This window comes from Ictidomys tridecemlineatus, chromosome 14 (assembly GCF_052094955.1).
Source record: "Ictidomys tridecemlineatus isolate mIctTri1 chromosome 14, mIctTri1.hap1, whole genome shotgun sequence".
In the NCBI taxonomy this organism is placed as follows: Eukaryota; Metazoa; Chordata; class Mammalia; order Rodentia; family Sciuridae; genus Ictidomys; species Ictidomys tridecemlineatus.
The window spans coordinates 68243720-68260692 of NC_135490.1; the positions used below are offsets into that span (position 1 = coordinate 68243720).

A 16973-nucleotide genomic window follows, 5' to 3' on the forward strand; every position below is an offset into this window, starting at 1 on the left:
TGCTCTAAACCCACCAGACTTGAAAAAAACAGTAAGGGGAAAGTGCCTTCACTGTCCCAAAGCTTTTCAGCATCACAGCTTAGCAGCACAGCCCAGCGCAGACTACAAGCTCTTGCCCTTGTGATTCAGGTGCTGCCTGGAGCTTGGCTCACTGCTGCTGCCCAGAATATTTGCAGGACTGTGAGGACCCACATAGGGACTAGCCTAAGAAAAGACCAGTTCATCATTCAAAGGATGAAGTTTCCACTGCATGCTTAGGACTTTGGCACTACAGTAAAGTCAAGGAATCTTATGTCAAAACATTGCAAGTCAGAGACCATCTGTATCTGTATTAGGTCTCATATCTTCATCAATTAGCAATTCACAAAATCCATTGGATTATATCCAAATGATCACCTTATAACCCCATTACACAGTAAAATGATCTCGTATAAAATAAAAAGGAAAATACTTGGCATTTGATCTGAAAGCTTAGAACATATTTATTGCAACAGAAATATAAACACAAGACCTAAAAAGAGTGGACAATACTTAAAATTAGAAGTGTAATTTTTCTGACTTTATCAATGGCATTTATGTTCATGATTTGCTGTGGTTTGGATATGATTTTCTCCCTAGAAACTTGTGTTTTTCCATGGCTTCAGAAATTTCTCCATTCACTTGTATGCATCAGCTTGATTATAATATACTTAAGTGTACATTTTGTTTTTAGTATTTATCCTGCTTGATATTCTCTGAGATTTCAGGATCTATAGTTTGTTGCCTATCATTATGTTGTATAATTGTTAGTGCTTATTACTGGAAATATATTTAGACCTTTCTCTCTTTTCCTCTAAGTTTCCTGTTGCAAATATTTATTTTGTTTAATTGTTCCAAGCACTTGGATATGCTCTTTGCTTTACCAGTTTATTTCCTTTTAAATTTTAATATGACAATTTTCTATTGACATTGTGAAGCTCCTTTATTCTTCCCTTGTCTGTGGGGGCAGCCCACTGGTGACTCCTTTTGTAATTCCCTTGAAAAGAAAAATAAGTTGTCATAGTTATTGATATTTTAATAGGTAATGTTCTGTTACAATGAAGGGGATGTTTTTATAAAATAAGTTTTCAAGTAGGGTAACTGTTGCTTACATAGTATTTTGTATATTCACATTCTAAAATTTTCCATTTATGAGTATGAGATGTGTATATATAGCTTAGCCCTGAGTTTACTGTGCTGATTAACAGGTACTTAAAAAATAGCTAAAATTAAAATATTGCTGATCAGTCATACCAGAGGAACATCAAAAGAAAGAAAAATCCAACTCTTCATATTAAAAATGCATACAATATAAAAATTGCAAGAGACCAAAATCAACATGTTTTGTAAATTATTACAGGAGTGAAATTCATCAACTAGTTTTCAACTTGATTTAGGCTTTAAATGTTTTTGTGACAGTTATGTCTTTAACTTGGAACAATAGTAGATTGTTACAGGCTTCTTAAGATTTAGTATAACAATTTTCTCTATAAAAATGTGGGTTTTTTTGAAGCATCCCAAATTCTTCTCTTTGATAATTGAATCTTTTAATACTTTTTTTTCTAACTTCTTAAAACCCTAGATATAAAGGTCTACCCTCATTTTTCCCACACAACCACTATTTTGAAATTTCAAGTTCTGTATTCCTTTCAAAGTTGCTTGATGTTAGGAGTTCTCAGAGCCACTGGATATCTTTTCCAGGGACTGTCCTAAGTCTGTTCAAACATAGAAAATAATAAGTATTGCTCTTCAATTAATAATGTGAGTAAAAGGCTTCATTAACATCAGTGGGATTTTGTTTTGCCTCCTTATTTGTTTTTCCTTGAAGGGAATTAATCATGGAAGATCCAGAAAGTTTTGGTTTTATTTATTTCATTTTTTTAAATGAGAACTTCTTTAATGCTTTTTGCAACAGCATATTTCCTTGCCTGTTTGGAGCCATTAGGAAAGAAGCCCACTTTCTAACCTTCAATTGAGGAGACTTAGGATTCTTCTGTCTACTACTGATCATTTTATTAAGTTCTCCAAGACCTGTGGCCAGCCATATATGTATGTATGTATGTATGTGTGTGTGTATATTTAAAATTGCTTCTTTTTTCTCTAATTGCATCAACTTGCACACTGTTGTCTAACTGCATATAGTATTTTAGAATTTCTTCTTATATTTTTGAACTGCCATTGACTCTTAGTGTTGGCTTCAGTATCTTGAAAGTGGATCCTTTCCTTGAAGTTCTTAATTCTTTGAAAACTTGATGCTGTTTCAGCTGAAAAATGAGCAACACTATTAAAAATTAAGGGGAATTGTTTAAGAAACTAAAAAGTAGTTGCAGACTACATTGGATAATTGTGACTTTCAGTTGTTCTGTATCAGTTGAATTTTTATGCTCTTTTCCCTGTGTATGTGGTGGTTCTATTTTTTCCAATAAAACCTTTATTTAAAAAAAATGAAAGAAATTCATACATAAAATAATCACATGAATATTTACTTGTCATAATCAAACTCATTATATAACAAAAATTGAGCTCACAAGAGGATACAGCTGCATAGCAGTTGAAGAGCAAAAACTTAAAAGTCTGACTACACAACATGTTGGTAGTCTGGGCTTCCTGGATTACTCAAAGAGAAAGTGTAGGGAGTAGAATGCTTTTGCACCATTAGTGGGGTAGCACTATCCCTTCAGAGAGCAGAAAGTCCAGCTACTTAAAATTAAAACCTACTTCTAGTATATGATGTAGCCCTTCTCTTCCTTTGTATATTCTTATAAGATCTTTCAAGGGACATTCACCCTTGCTTTACCTTTAATTACTGAAAACTACAACTAGACATCCATGAATGTTTGGGTGATCAACTTCCTATGGTACATCCATACAGTGGAATACTATACAGTAAACCACAGGAATGGGTCACTGACACAAAGGAATGGGTCACTGACACAAACAAAAGTATGCATTCCTCTCAAAATCATTACGGGGTGCTGGGGTTATAGCTCAGTGGGAGAACACTTGCCTGGCATGTGTGAAACACTGGGTTTGATCCTCAGCACCACATAAATATAAATAAGTAAAATAAAGGTGTTTTGTTCATCTACAACTAAAAAAATTTTTTTAAAAATTGTTACATTTTGTGAACAAAGCCAAACAGGTCACTTTGTATATATTAATTTGCACCCATTTCTAAAAATTATTGACACAACCATAGTGATGGAGAACAGATCCACACCACCTGGGGGACATGGAGGTGTAGCATGGAGAAGGGTGAAAGGCAGGACACAGGAAGGAGCATGAGGAATCATTTTTAGGTTTCACTTGACATAACTATATGATCATGGAATATAATTTGCTCAAATTCAGTTTTCAGTATCTCTGCTTTTCCTATACTCCTTCTCTCCCAGAACCCTCACCTGTGCTCTACAGATGTTTTTCTTATTAATCATTTTTAGTACCCTGTGGATATCAATAAAAATGAAATTCACTGTGATGTTTTTAGATATGCACACAGGAAGTTTGGTCACACTCATTCTGTTGTTCTTTCCTTTTCTGCCCCTCAATCCCCATCCTCTGCTCTACTGATATCTCTTCTATTTTCATGGAATTCCCCAAATATTTGACCTTTCACTTGGGGGTTGGGTTTATTTCACTTAGCAAGATAGTCTCCAGTTCCAACCATTTACTGGCAAATGCCATAGTTTCATTGTTATGTTTATTTTTTCGCTGTCATAATTATAGGTGGTGAAGAATGGAACCCAGTGCCTCACACAAGCTAGGCAAGAGCTCTACCACTGAGCCACAACCCCATCCCTTCTTTTTTATGGCTGAGTAATAATCCATTGTATGTATAGGGTGTATATGTGTGTGTGTATCATACTGTGCTTATTGATTTATGTGTTCATGGTCACCTAGGTTGATTTCATAGCTAGTTAATGTGAGTTGTCCTGCTATAAATATTGTTATGGCTGCAGACATGTAGTATGCTGATTTTTAGCTCCTTTGGTTATACATCAAAGAATGGATAATTGGTTGATATAGTTGTTCCCTTCCTTGTTTTTTGAGGAACCTTTATATTGCCTTACAGAGCAGATGAACAATTTAGGTATTTGTTTTCCGTATCTGGCATGAGGAAGATAATGGAACAGATAGATGAATTTTCTTAAAAGGGATCATTGTTTAATGGGAATAAGCAGCCCCCTACCCCAAACATGGTAAATTGTATTTTTTAAGTATAAAAATCTCATGATATTCCAATTTTATTCTAATATGTGTATTTTTAAAAAGTAGGGACAGTAATGTTATTTGGACCAAAGTATATCCCTTAGGGTGTGGTGTCTGTTAGTTGACATCCCTCCAACGTCTTTCCACAGACTGTCACAGGCTGCTACACATACTACTTTCTGGGACCAGATTCTTTTGCAATGTTGGGCTTCACACATCTCCGCCCCCGCCCCCCACCCCACCCCGTACGACACACATGTTGGTTCTTCCTCCACTGTGAAGTCAAAGAACAAGAAAGACACATGAACAGACACAGATGAACTAGAAAAAATAGGATTGTATGCACATCACTGGGGAAAGAGGATGGCTATTGAGGCAAACAGATGAGGTAAAGGGAGCCCCTATAACTAGCAGAGGACACCCTAACCAGGTCCAAGGCCAGGGAAAATGGACCAGAGCTTCCATCAGCCAAGGTAGCTGACAAGCCAGGCGGGTCAAGCTGAGTGTCCACAAAGTTCTCCTCCGCACTTCACACAGGTTTGCCTTAGATCCAGCCTGGTGAACAGTGAGCTCTGAAATTTGACCTGAAGCCTGGGGTAGGTATGCTAAACCCAAAGTTCCCTCCACCCTTAGGAGCCCCAGTTCCCATGAATTCCACTGGGCCAGGAATTGTGCTAGCAAAGATTGAAGTGCTGTCCCTGAAGCTTGTCATCCTGCTGGCATGTCTCAGTTCAGACCTTGTGGCTAAGCCCATGCACACAGCATCTGGATCTTGGAAAAGATGGGCAGGGTGTAGAGTGGTGTGCATAATGGGGTCTATGGTGATGTGATTTCCAAATGTCCTGGCTGCATTGTGCTGCCACTCAGCTATTGAGCTGTGAGAAAGCTTAAGCCCATAGCTGGGACTAGGCTTTCTGGATTACTCAGAGAAAGAGCTGTGCAGTCAGTTGCTACTCACAAGCAGTCCTAGATGTGGCTAATGGGTGGTTTCAGCACTGTTAGGATGCTGGAGAGTAGAGCTTGGTTTCTGCACTGGCTGGACTCGTCAATTTGTGGATAAGGGATGGAGGCAATGCTGCCACTAGGTGGGATGTTCCCATAACCAGGGAAAAACCTGTTGTATGGGCTGGAGTTGTTCTGGAAGACAAGAGGAGACTAGAGGACGACAGCCTTTGATAGACTGGTGGTATCTACAGTATTAATGGTGGCAGACTTCAGGTTGTTATGTCTCTGTCATCTAGGAAGGAGGCCACTGTCTGATCCATGACTGGGAATAAGATGATCAGAGGAGTGTTGTGAAGAGAGACTCTCCCTTCTTGCTCATGAGGGTTCTCAGATGTGGGCGGAGGAGTGGAACAAAGGGATGGTTCCATAGGAGTTGGGGCAGGAGATGCTAAAAAAATGTGGGTCTGGTCCTCACCAGTCCATTTTCCACCTGCCTGTGATGCCTAGGAGTATGGACGTGGGGGAATGGGTAGGAGCTGCTATTTGAGCTAGGGACAATTATGACAATCACTGCCATAGAATAGGGAGTAGTGTCCATGGCAATGGCCTCAGCTGGACAGTTGGTTGCTGGATCGGGTGCTCAGATGCATTGGCTCGAGAGGTGGCAGATTCCCTTTCCAGAGTTAGGGAATGACCAATGCTAACATGTTTGCTGGTGAAAGGGATCAAAGGAGAACTGGGAAAAAAGGAAGAGGAGAAGGAGGAAAATCCACACACTTAGGGTTGGGGATTCCATTCTGCAGGAGGCAGGTTGAAGGGGAAAGGCCCCAGGATATGAGGTGTGGGGAGGAGGGAAATGGGGGGTGCAGCAGCTCTTGCCAAGTGAGTAGAGTGATGATACTCTCCAGCATGAATATCCACACTGGGACTGAGCCTCAAGGGAGGAAGAGGTTAGCAGGAGGAGGGAGAGGAAGACAACTAGGGAGGCCCACCTCAACACTAATTGGTGTGGGGGAAGGTAAAGGGACAGACAGGATTAGGGGCAATCATCCTGGTTTGCCAATGGGTGGTGGCAAGAATAACTGGGATCTGGGATCTATCAGTGAGTGGAGTCATGGGTCTGCAGTCTTTGCAGGATCCACAGTTGGGGAGAAAGAATTCAGGGTCCTGGTGCTGGCCGCTGCAGTCTGTTTTACCCTCCAAGGTCTCCATGTCATCCTCCATGATCCGGCTCTTCTTTGGAGACAGATCCTTCTTCTGCAGGGTCCTAAGTCTTCCTCCGTAAGAACCACAGTGTGCTTAGGAGGTGTGGCAGCTCACCTCAATGCCACGAAAGTGGTATCTACAGGGTCACTGGCATGTGGCTTTCTGTTACAGGGCCTCTGGCTAGCAGGTATGAGTGGAAGAGCACTCCCTAATGGGTCAGTTGAAGACTTTCCCCTCCACCCCATCTCCAGATTCCTTCGAGCCTAGAGAACTGGGCAGAAGGTCTTCATCCAACCCTTGCTTTACCCACTTCTCTGGAGGCATGGAGCAGTCTGGGGCTGCTCAGGGAGCCCTGGTGCCTCTGCATCGGGTTGCACCAAAGTCAGCACACCTGCAACAGGGCTGTGCCACCTGGGACAGCATGGCTGGCAGAGAAGTTCACTGGAGGCCCCTGGTCCCTCTCTTGTATGGTGTTTCTCTCTTGAGGCCCAGAATTAGGCTGCACACAGCGAGGTCTTCCTGGGTCTCTAGAAGCTTGGAGGGTGCTACTCCCCTATTGCTGGGGGTGCCCATTTCCAAATTGTCCTGCATATCTCTTTGCTCTCTGCCTCCTCCTCCTCTTCCTCCTCTTTCATTCTCCTCTTCCTCTTCCACATCCCTGTCCTGTGCCACCACAGCCTCTTCTACTGCTGATGCCATCAGATCCTCTGGTTGCTGTTGGGCCCTCACCTCTGTTTGCTTTCCCAAGGAAAAAGAAGGTATGTGACCAGGTGTCCTGGGCTACACACCGTGGTGGACCTGCTTCGGTGGTGAAGGGTCTGGGCTTGGGAGGAGGATTCTCAAAGGGTCAGAACCTTCAGTGGACAGCGAGTACTTTTCCCTGTGGTCCCTCCAGGAGGGAGGCGGGAGGATCCACCGAGAGCAGAGCGCCATCTGCAGGAGAGGGCCTCTGTAGCAGCCAGCCAGGCAAGGCACAGCCAAGCAAGGCACAAAGGACAGGTTTCTTGGTGGAAGTGTCTGCAGGCAGAGCTGATGGCAGATGCTGGGGCAGCAGGGTGATCCCGCCCAGGAGTTGGAGGCTGCCAGGTCAGGCCACTGGGCGGGCGATAGGCCGTGAGGGCCGGCTGGTCGGCGACCTCGCTTGCTGAGATGACTGTCCATTCAGAGCAAGTGGTGGAGGCCAATCCGGAGAGGAGAGAAGAAACCGAGGCAGCCGGGCTCGGACACTGGTAACTTCCGTTGTCCAAACGCACACGTCGGAGTCCAGTTCTTCTGACGTATGGCTGGAACAGGTGACGGGGAGAGGGCGGGCAGGGATCTCGCGGGAAAGAACGGTTGGTGAAGAGAAAGTCCCCAGGGCAAAGGGCGAGGCCCACTGTCCACTGCTGGGTTGCACTTCGTAGCTCCTGGGGACTCCCCGCTTTCCTAGCAGATGTGTGGCGTGTAGACTGTGGGACTGCAGCCTGATTCCACATTGATCTTTGGTCTTGAGTACTGATTGCTCAGGCTCTGTGGTGCTTGTCCAGGGTGCTATTTTGGGCATGTGACCAGTCCTCTCCTCGGGGGCAGGAAAGGGGTTTGGAGATGCTAGACGTGGAAAGGCCTTGCAAGTGGTGCTGAAAGCCCAACCTCAGGGCCACTCAGATCCTGCCATGTCCCTCCAGCGACATCTCCAGTTCTTGGATTCTACCTTACTTCTAGGGACATCTTCCCTCAAGGCTAGAGCCTCACCTGCTGCCCTTAGCCTTCTGAGGAGAGAGAGGGGTGTCCAGAGTGAGGGGCATGCTGTCACTCACACACCCCTTCCTGCAGATTCCATTCACTTCCTTGAAGACCTTTGTTAGGAGCACAGAAATCCCCCCACCCTTTCTGAGGTCAGTCACCCTGTAGTGGCCCTGCCAGGCCTTGGAACCAGAATGCTTTCTGTGATCTGTAATATTCCCCCACTTGTCATTTCAAGGCAAAGTAATGTTCAGTTCATGATAGGTGATTCTTCTGAGATGTTTGGGCTTTGTAGAAGTGATCATGTTGAGGTCAAATTTTTCAAGGCAAAATATTTCCACATTGATTACTGATTTAGAAAAATGTTTTATAATGAGAATTTATACCTGGCCAGCTAATTTGGGATGGTGGGTGGCTGCTCTGCTACTAGGATGTTAGAGAGGTGCTCTTGGTCTCTGCAACCACTGTGCCCACCATATGAAAGTGAAGAGGGTGAAGTAAATTGTGCCACTAGATGGCAGATCCCTAAACCCATGATGCACATCATGGGACCCAGCACGGTCCAGGAGTGGCAGTAGTTTCCAGATCTTGCTATTCCAGGGCTCACAGGATTGACAGCAATTTGCTTTGATACTGGATATGCAACAGTGTGGTTGGTGACTGTCAATCCAGGATGTGAACCACTGTAGCTGATAGTTGAACAGTTGGGAGCATGTTGTGACCGTGAACAAAACAGACACCTGTCACTTTTTTGCACATAGTTCGAAACTGACTGGGGCTTATTCCCTGTATTGCAGGCACTGTGGCACCAACTCTCATCCGTAGCCTGTTCTCTCATATATATATATATATATATATATATATATATATATATATATATATATATATATATATACAAAATGTCAGTACAGTGCAGGGTCCAGCAGGGACCATAGCTGGGTGTTGGTGGCAGTGATGCAACAGGCAATAGGGACACCATGCACCATGTGTCAGTAGGAGATCATATTTCTGCACTGTTCCACACTGGAAGTAGCCATTTTGAGTGTCAAGATCATAATTGTGTCTTTTCCAGTTTATGTTAGTTGCCAACACTTGGAGACTGGACTCTCTTGCTTTTGGATATGGAGTGACCAGGGAATCCAGCAAGAAGCAACATCAAACCAACAGTTGCAAAATTAAGCAAGTTTATCCAAACACTTTTCATTAATCTAGACTCCAAAGTTCCACTCCAGAGACCATTCTCATTGCTCTCAGGCTGGGTTCCATGGAGTCTTTGCATCTGAGGATAAATCATATTTGAGCAGGACCATTATAAGATATTATAGTTTTCCATATGAGGTAGCTCATGTATGAGACAATGTAAGAAAGTTTTGAGGTGAAATGATGGGGTTATAAGACCCTAAATGAAGCAGTTCCTTAATGCATTCATATGGTTAAAGGAAGCTTTTCGTGTGGTTCTGGTAGAAGCTCTGAAGACCAAAATGCTGATAGGACTGTTGATAGGGAACACTGTGCTCATGAGTTTGCACAGGAGGAGAACTCTATTGGAAAAGGGACTAGAATATATTTATGTTACATTCTGGAAAAGATCTCAAAAATTTTTTTTTAGTTGTAGATGGACACAATATTGTTGTTTATTAATTTATTTTAATGCAGTGCTGAGGATTGAACCCAGTGCCTCACACGTGCTAGGCAAGTGCTCTATCACTGAGCCGCAACCCAGCCCCTGGTAAAGATATTGTCTACATTGTGCACATGACCTGTCATTGTTTTTGTGGCTATACTGCCTTAAAATTTTCTCTACTAATTAATCTGGTGGAGGAAATTTTAAGGCAGTACAGCATTCAGGCAGTGGTATGGATATTTCTAGCAGCTTATCCAGGTTTACTGTGATAATATAGAGCAGAAGGAAGAATGCAAACTTGCATTTTGGTCAGAAAAGTTGGAGTAAAACTGGATTTCAGGAAGTTGTAGTTTTTAGTGCATTGCTGTCACTAGAGTGAAGCTAAACGAATACACAGAGGCAATAGGGGATAATGCTTAAGGACATTTCAGGAATTGGCAAGATCCTATGAGCAATTCATATTCATATAATATAGAATAAAAATTTCTTTCAGAAGATGAACCACTAGGAATGGGTTTCACCAGGCTCAGACACCCAAAGGCTGCCACAGCCATGGTTCCAAGAGGCTTCACTACTGCTTGAGATGGAGATATACACTGGCTTCAACCACGTGGTGCTGGTTCTGCAGGAATGCAGGATGCTGTAGTTAGGTGGTCATGAAGGCTTCCAACAAGATTTCAAAGGAAGGCCTGGCAGGTCAAAGTATAACGAAGTGAGAATCCCTATAGGTAGGCCCTGAGAAAGTCATGCATGCAGCTGTGAGAAGAAAGCTGAAGCTTCAGAAGAGAATCCTTGGATTAAAAGATGCTGGTAATGTGCAATATATGTCAGGCAATGTTACTAGCTGAGCACAGAGCTAGCCTACATGAGACGCCAAGGGTCAAGGCTGCCCAAGTCCTTTGGAGCCCACTGTGCCATCATGTGCCCCAGATGCTGAGCATGGGGATAGAGGACCTGTTGGCCCAGCTGGGTTTTTGTCTTGACTTCTATCCATTTCTTCTTTCTATGTGCCCATTTCTCCCTTTTGTAATTGAAATATTTATTCTGTGCTACTATACATGGATATACATAAGTTGGTTTTGATTTCTATATAAGACACCCAAGAGGGAATCCATAGTTTGTTGGGGTTTAAGTGTGCAGAGTTTAGCTCCCTCAGCCTGACACTTTGCAAGAAGCTGTGGCTGTGATTTAGGTTAGCTGAGGCACGCCTCGCTATGAGGAGGAAAAGTTCTCTTCCCCTTATCACAAGACACAAGCTTCTGCATGGTTTGGCCTAGAGGAAGAAGCTTTCTGCATACTGGACCTGGGAACAGTACATTCGGGGATTATGCATGCTACACAAGCACTCTACCAACTGAGCTATACCCCCAGCTCGCATTCGGGGATTAGATAATGTCTACAAAGAACTTTGGGAGGGTACTTATCAAATGAACAGAAACAATCTGAATTTAGTTCTGTGTACCCGCTGAGACATGATATTTGGGGCAATGTAGATGAAGTGTTACTGAAAAATTGCTTGCTTTGTTAGAAGAAGAATATAAAAGGAACTTACAAATAAACCTCAGCATGCAGTTGCAATTGCTGCCTTGGCTCTGCATCCCCTGTGTCCCGGTGATTTCGCAACCCTTACCCAGGGACCCGAACGCACTAGACGTTCACAATAGTTCCCTTCCTATGTCTCATCCCACTAACCCTCTTTCTCCCTTGAGGCCCAGTCCTAATGTGGGAGTCCCTTGCTTGGTTTCACCATCCTGTTTTCCTGATCAGAGCTATGGCACCTCTCATTGTTTACCTTCCCACACCTCATAACCAGGTCCTTTTCTCTCCAAGAGTATTCCCTGCAGAATGGAATCCCCAACCCCCATGTGTGTTGATTTTTTTCTCCTCCTCCTGCTCTTCCTCCTTTTGCTCCTCCTCTTCCTCATTCCATTCCAAGCCTCACTCTGATGCCTTCCAACTGCAATCCTAACAGCCATGGCCAGAACTTAAGTGCTTCCAGTGTTTCTTCCATCAGCACAGCCAAGTCCTCTGCTCACCTGACTCACCATCCCGTTGTGCATCCTGAGGACATGGCCATGGATACTACTCCCCTTTCTTCCTTTTTTTTTTTTTTTTTGATTCTGGGGATTGAACCCAGGGCCTTGTGCATGTGAGGCAAGCATTCTACTAACTGAGCTATATCCCAGCCTGACACTACTCCCCTTTCTACAGCAGTGATATTACCATCTCCCACTGACAGCTCCTGTCCAGAACCCCAAGTCCACGGCCCTAGGAAGCACAGGCAGTCAGCAAATGGATCATTCTCCACTGGCTCTCCAATACGTCAGTTCTCCAGTCCCAACTCCAATTTGAACAATTCCTGTGTCCCACCAACTACTCCTCAGTCTGCTTCTGGGAACAATGGAGAATCTCTTTCTGTGATGCCCTCCTGCTCATAGTGATCCAGTTTTGAACCACCATTGACCTCTCTCCTGGCAAGCAGAGCCTGTGCACCATCACACTCAAAGCTTGCAGCCGATGAGCCCTTGGATATCACCCCTCCTTCCTAGACTGTCTTCTTCCAGTCTCTTTCTGCTTTCCAGCAGACTGGCAGCATTTCCTTGGCTCACTTCTCCACAAGTTGGGGTACACATCAGGCTCAAGGATCAAGTGCCAGTCACCAGCATCCATGAGTTCTGGAGCTACATCTCAGACTCCATCTAGGGCCACTGGTGGGCAGCATCAGCACATTCTTTTAGGGTAACCCAGGATGCCCAGTCCAGGCTATGGCTTAACTTTCAACACTTCAATTTTCAAGTGATAACACAGGGCAATCAGGACTTGGGGGTATGACATCATCACCCCAGACCCCTTTGGCACACCACTCAATGCATGTCAGCCTTTCCCCAGGTGCAGTGCATGGGTCATAGCTCCCAGGAATGTTTTGGACTTGCCCACAGGTAGGCTGGATCCAGGACAGGGTTTCACAATTAGCTACCTCCACTCTCAGGCCTGCAGTGTTCTTGGGGCCTGCACTGCTAGGACTGGATGGAAGGCTGGTTTTGGAGTGCCCATTCCACACCCAGGGTCCAATCCTGTAGCCAGCCTTAAACACCATGGATCTAAAGCACTCATTGTTGAGCACAAGGGGATCTTCATGAACACTTGGCTTGATACCTCTACAATACCCACACCCTGGTTTGATGCCAATCTGATTGATCTGAGCTCTGGACCATTTCCCTGGCTTTGGATCTGACTAGGATGTTTATTGCTAGCTAGAGGGCCTCCCTTTCCCCTCACCTTTTTGCCTCAGTGGTCTTCTTCCTTCCTTAAAAATGTACATACATTCTTATTATTTCAAGTTCTTCTATCTCTGCTCATGTATCTTCCTTACTGTGTTAATGAGGTTATAAGGTGATTATTTGGATGTAATCCAGTGGATTTTGTGAATTCCTAATTGATGAAGGTACAAGACCTAATATAAATACAGATGGTCCCTGACTTGCAATGCTTTGACTTAAGATCATTCAACTGTAGTGTAATGCCGAGGTCCTAAGCATGCAGTGGAAACCTCATCCTTTGAATGATGAACTGATATTTTCCCAGGCTAGCCCTATGTGGGTCCTCAGAGTCCTGCAATTCTGGGCAGCAGCAGTGAGCTAAGCTTCAGGCAACACCTGTACTGTGCTGTGCTGCTCAGCTGTGATACTGAAAAGCTGAGGTACAGTGAATTCACATGAACCTTAGGATTTTTCACATCTTCTGAGTTTATCAGTAAACAGCCCCTCCGGAGTTCTTGGGAGAATGAGTGGTAAAAATGTATGTGCTTTGCATCCAATTGAGAAGTGGTTAAATCTTGTATAATATGCATACAGAAGATGGGTCTTCATCATGACAATCAAGTTGAACATTTTCTTGGACCAGAGGTTTTCTCTACCAATGAAAGTGAAATTTAGTCTCCAGCTTAGATTAGTTGTGCTCCTGGTCACAGCTGCTCTGCTCACCCCTTCTGCCTTCTTGACTGTCCCGGGTTCAGACTACCTTTCCCACTCTTTCCTAGAGATCAATAAAATTAAGGAATCTGTAGCAAGATTTGCCAAGACAAAGAAGACCCAAACAGCACTATCAAAAATCAGCATGGGACTCTGCTCTGAGCGGGGTGGCCATTTTGTTTTGGACCCTGAGCAGGAGTTGGCGAGGGCAGCTGTGATGGCACAGAGTAAAGGCAGAGAGGGTAAGCCAGACGACCTGGCGGATTGATCGGCTAGGCAGTCAACCTAAACCCATGAATCTCGCATTCTACCTTACTTATTTACCAACCACTTACCTAGTGCACCTGAGCCCCTCCACCATCAACGCAGCCCTGATGGCAGCCCTGGGAGGAGCACAGGCGACTGGTTGCTTTGATTCTCGGGATTTGAAGAGGGCTGCACAATCAGTGCTGAAAGTTGTGCTAAAAAGCACCTAGATCTTTGATCCTCAATATGGATCAAAGACCTAGGAATACAACTAGAGAGACTCTGTGTCTAATAGAAGAAAAAGTAGGCCCTAATCTCCATCATGTGGGATTAGGCCCCAACTTCCTTAATAAGACTCCTGTGGCACAAGAATTAAAATCAAGAATCAATAAATGGGATGGACTCAAACTAAAAAGCTTCTTCTCAGCAAAAGAAACCATCTGTGAGGTAAATAGAGAGCCTACATCTTGGGAGCAAATCTTTACCCCTCACACATCAGATAGAGCTCTAATCACTAGGGCATATAAACACCAAAAACAAAATAAAAACAAAAACAAACAAACAAAAAACCAAATATCCCAATCAATAAATGGGCCAAGGACTTGAAGAGGCACTTCTCAGAAGATGATGTACAATCAATCAATAAATATATGAAAAAATGTTCATAATCACTAGCAATTAGAGAAATGCAAATCAAAACTACTCTTAAGATTTCATCTCATTCCAATCAGAATGGCAGCTATTAGGCATACAAACAACAATAAGTGTTGGGAGGATGTGGGGGGAAAAGGTACACTCATACACTGCTGGTGGGACTACAAATTGGTGCAGCCAATCTGGAAAGCAGTGTGGAGATTTCTTGGAAAATTGGGAATGGAATCTCCATTTGACTCAGCTATCCCTCTCCTCGATCTATACACAAAGGACTTAAAAACAGTATACTACAGGGAAACAGCCTCATCAGTGTTTATATATAGCAGCACAATTCACAATAGCTAAACTGTGGAACTAACCTAGATGCACTTCAATAGATGAATAGATTAAAAAATGTGGAATATATATTCAATGGAATATTACTCAGCAATAAAAGAGAATAAAATCATGGCATTTGCAGGTAAATGGATGGAGTTAGAGAAGATAATGCTAAGTGAAGTTACCCAATCCCCAAACATCAAATGTGGAATGTTTTCTTTGATATAAGGAGGTTGATTCATAGTGGGATAGGGAGAGGGAGCACGGGAGGAATAGGCAAACTCTAGATAGGGCAGAGGTTTTGGAGGGGAAGGGAGGGGGCATGGACTAATTAATGAGGGTTGAATGTGATGATAATTATTACCCAAAGTACAGGTAGGAAGACGTAAATTTGTGTCAACATACTATATATACAACCAGAGATATCAAAAATTGTGCTCTCTCTATATAGTAAGAATTGTAATGCATTCTGCTGTCATATATAAATAAAAAAAAGAAAAAAAATAGCACTACCAAGATGTCTCTAAATGAGTGGTGAGGCAGCCAACAGCAACTTCAGGTCCTTCTTAATCTTACTTAAATGGGCCCTGGGGTCCAATGCACAAAAACCTGTTGTAAGCTAAATACTCACAGAAGGCTACAGATCTCTGTTCTTAGAGGCATCTTAATGTGGTACACAAAACAAATTGGTGATTGTTTCAAAACCCATATCAGAAGATTTTTATGATAAACTGTCTGAAATATTTATCTGGTGGGATGTATTTTAAAAAGAATCCTAACTCCCTCTCTTTAATTCAAGTTTTTTTTTTTTTTTTTTTGCATTGATACAGGGGTGGTACAGCACAGTAGCATAATATACCCTGGCTGCAAAGGCTTGCTGCCCAGTCCAAGGCCAGCAGTGTTATGTCTGGCCTGTAAGAGGCAGGTAGGAAGCCATGAATATGTCCAGAGACCCTCGAGTGCCATTCCTGGGCCTTGTAAGAGGCACTTGATTTGCTCCATTTCACTTTCTTTCCACTCTGCTTTTTAGTTTGTTTTTGTTTTGGATTCTATTAACAGTTAAGTGTTCTTCTTTTTCATTCCATTAAGCTTAACCATGTCAGATATAATAGAGGAATATCCTCATGGGCTCTTAAATGATTAAACTTCTCAAAAGTACTCACTTGGAATTGGAAAAAAATAATCATTTGAAACTGAGAATAATTAAGATGTTTAAAGGCCGTTTCTATCTGAGAGCTTTGTTCATTCAGTATGTTTGGTCAGTGATCTTTATCAAGTTGATGTTAAAACGCTTAACACATTTAATGTCTATTTTTGCTTCTTCTCAAGCATATGTGCTTCTATCTTTATTTCTTAGGATGTGGTGTTTTAATTATCTATATTCACATGTTCCTAAGTGACATGTATATTTATAAATGTGATACGCTCCTATAATTTATGTGGATGTATTATTTCCCTGGCTTCGGTGATGCTCTAGGCCTTCCTTGTATTTGTCCTTAAAATCAACCCTTGAGTTCCCCAAAGTTTAGGCTTTCTCTGTTTGTCTTTGAAACACATCTTCTGTCTCTTGTTATCATATCTGCTTCTTGCAGAGCTTAAAGCAGCACCTGGGTAAGAATAACATCCAGGCACAGTCAGGCTGACATGTAGGGACCCTGGCCAGGGGAGCAATTGGAGGACGAGGTCTGCCCATAATCCAGAGAGGCTTATCCAGAGGAGGACTATATGAGGGACATGCCACCAGAATCCTACTTAGAAGCAGGACCTGCTCTGAGGTAGATGAGTCATAGCTCCCTGAATGGGTTTAAGAAGAGGTGGTATTGGTGGTCATGGAGGTCCTAGGAGAGGGGGGCCTAGGGCGTGGAGCCTGGGTCATGGCAGAATCAATGGTAGAGGTTGGGGCATGATAGGTCAGGGAAGAGGGGGCTTTGGAGGCTAAGGTGGTGGATGGGGCAGAAGTGCCCTCACTCGCCCTGTTATTGACCAACGAGCAGCTGGACAACCAGTTTGATGCGTACAAAGGACACCTGGATGCGGAGTTGGATGCCTACATGGCATAG

The 16973-nt window shown here is 43.4% G+C and overlaps 1 pseudogene; it reads left to right on the plus strand.

Annotated features, from left to right (window-relative positions):
- The first annotated feature begins 13840 nt into the window (after positions 1-13840).
- Positions 13841-16973, plus strand: LOC101961453 (chromatin target of PRMT1 protein-like; annotated as a pseudogene).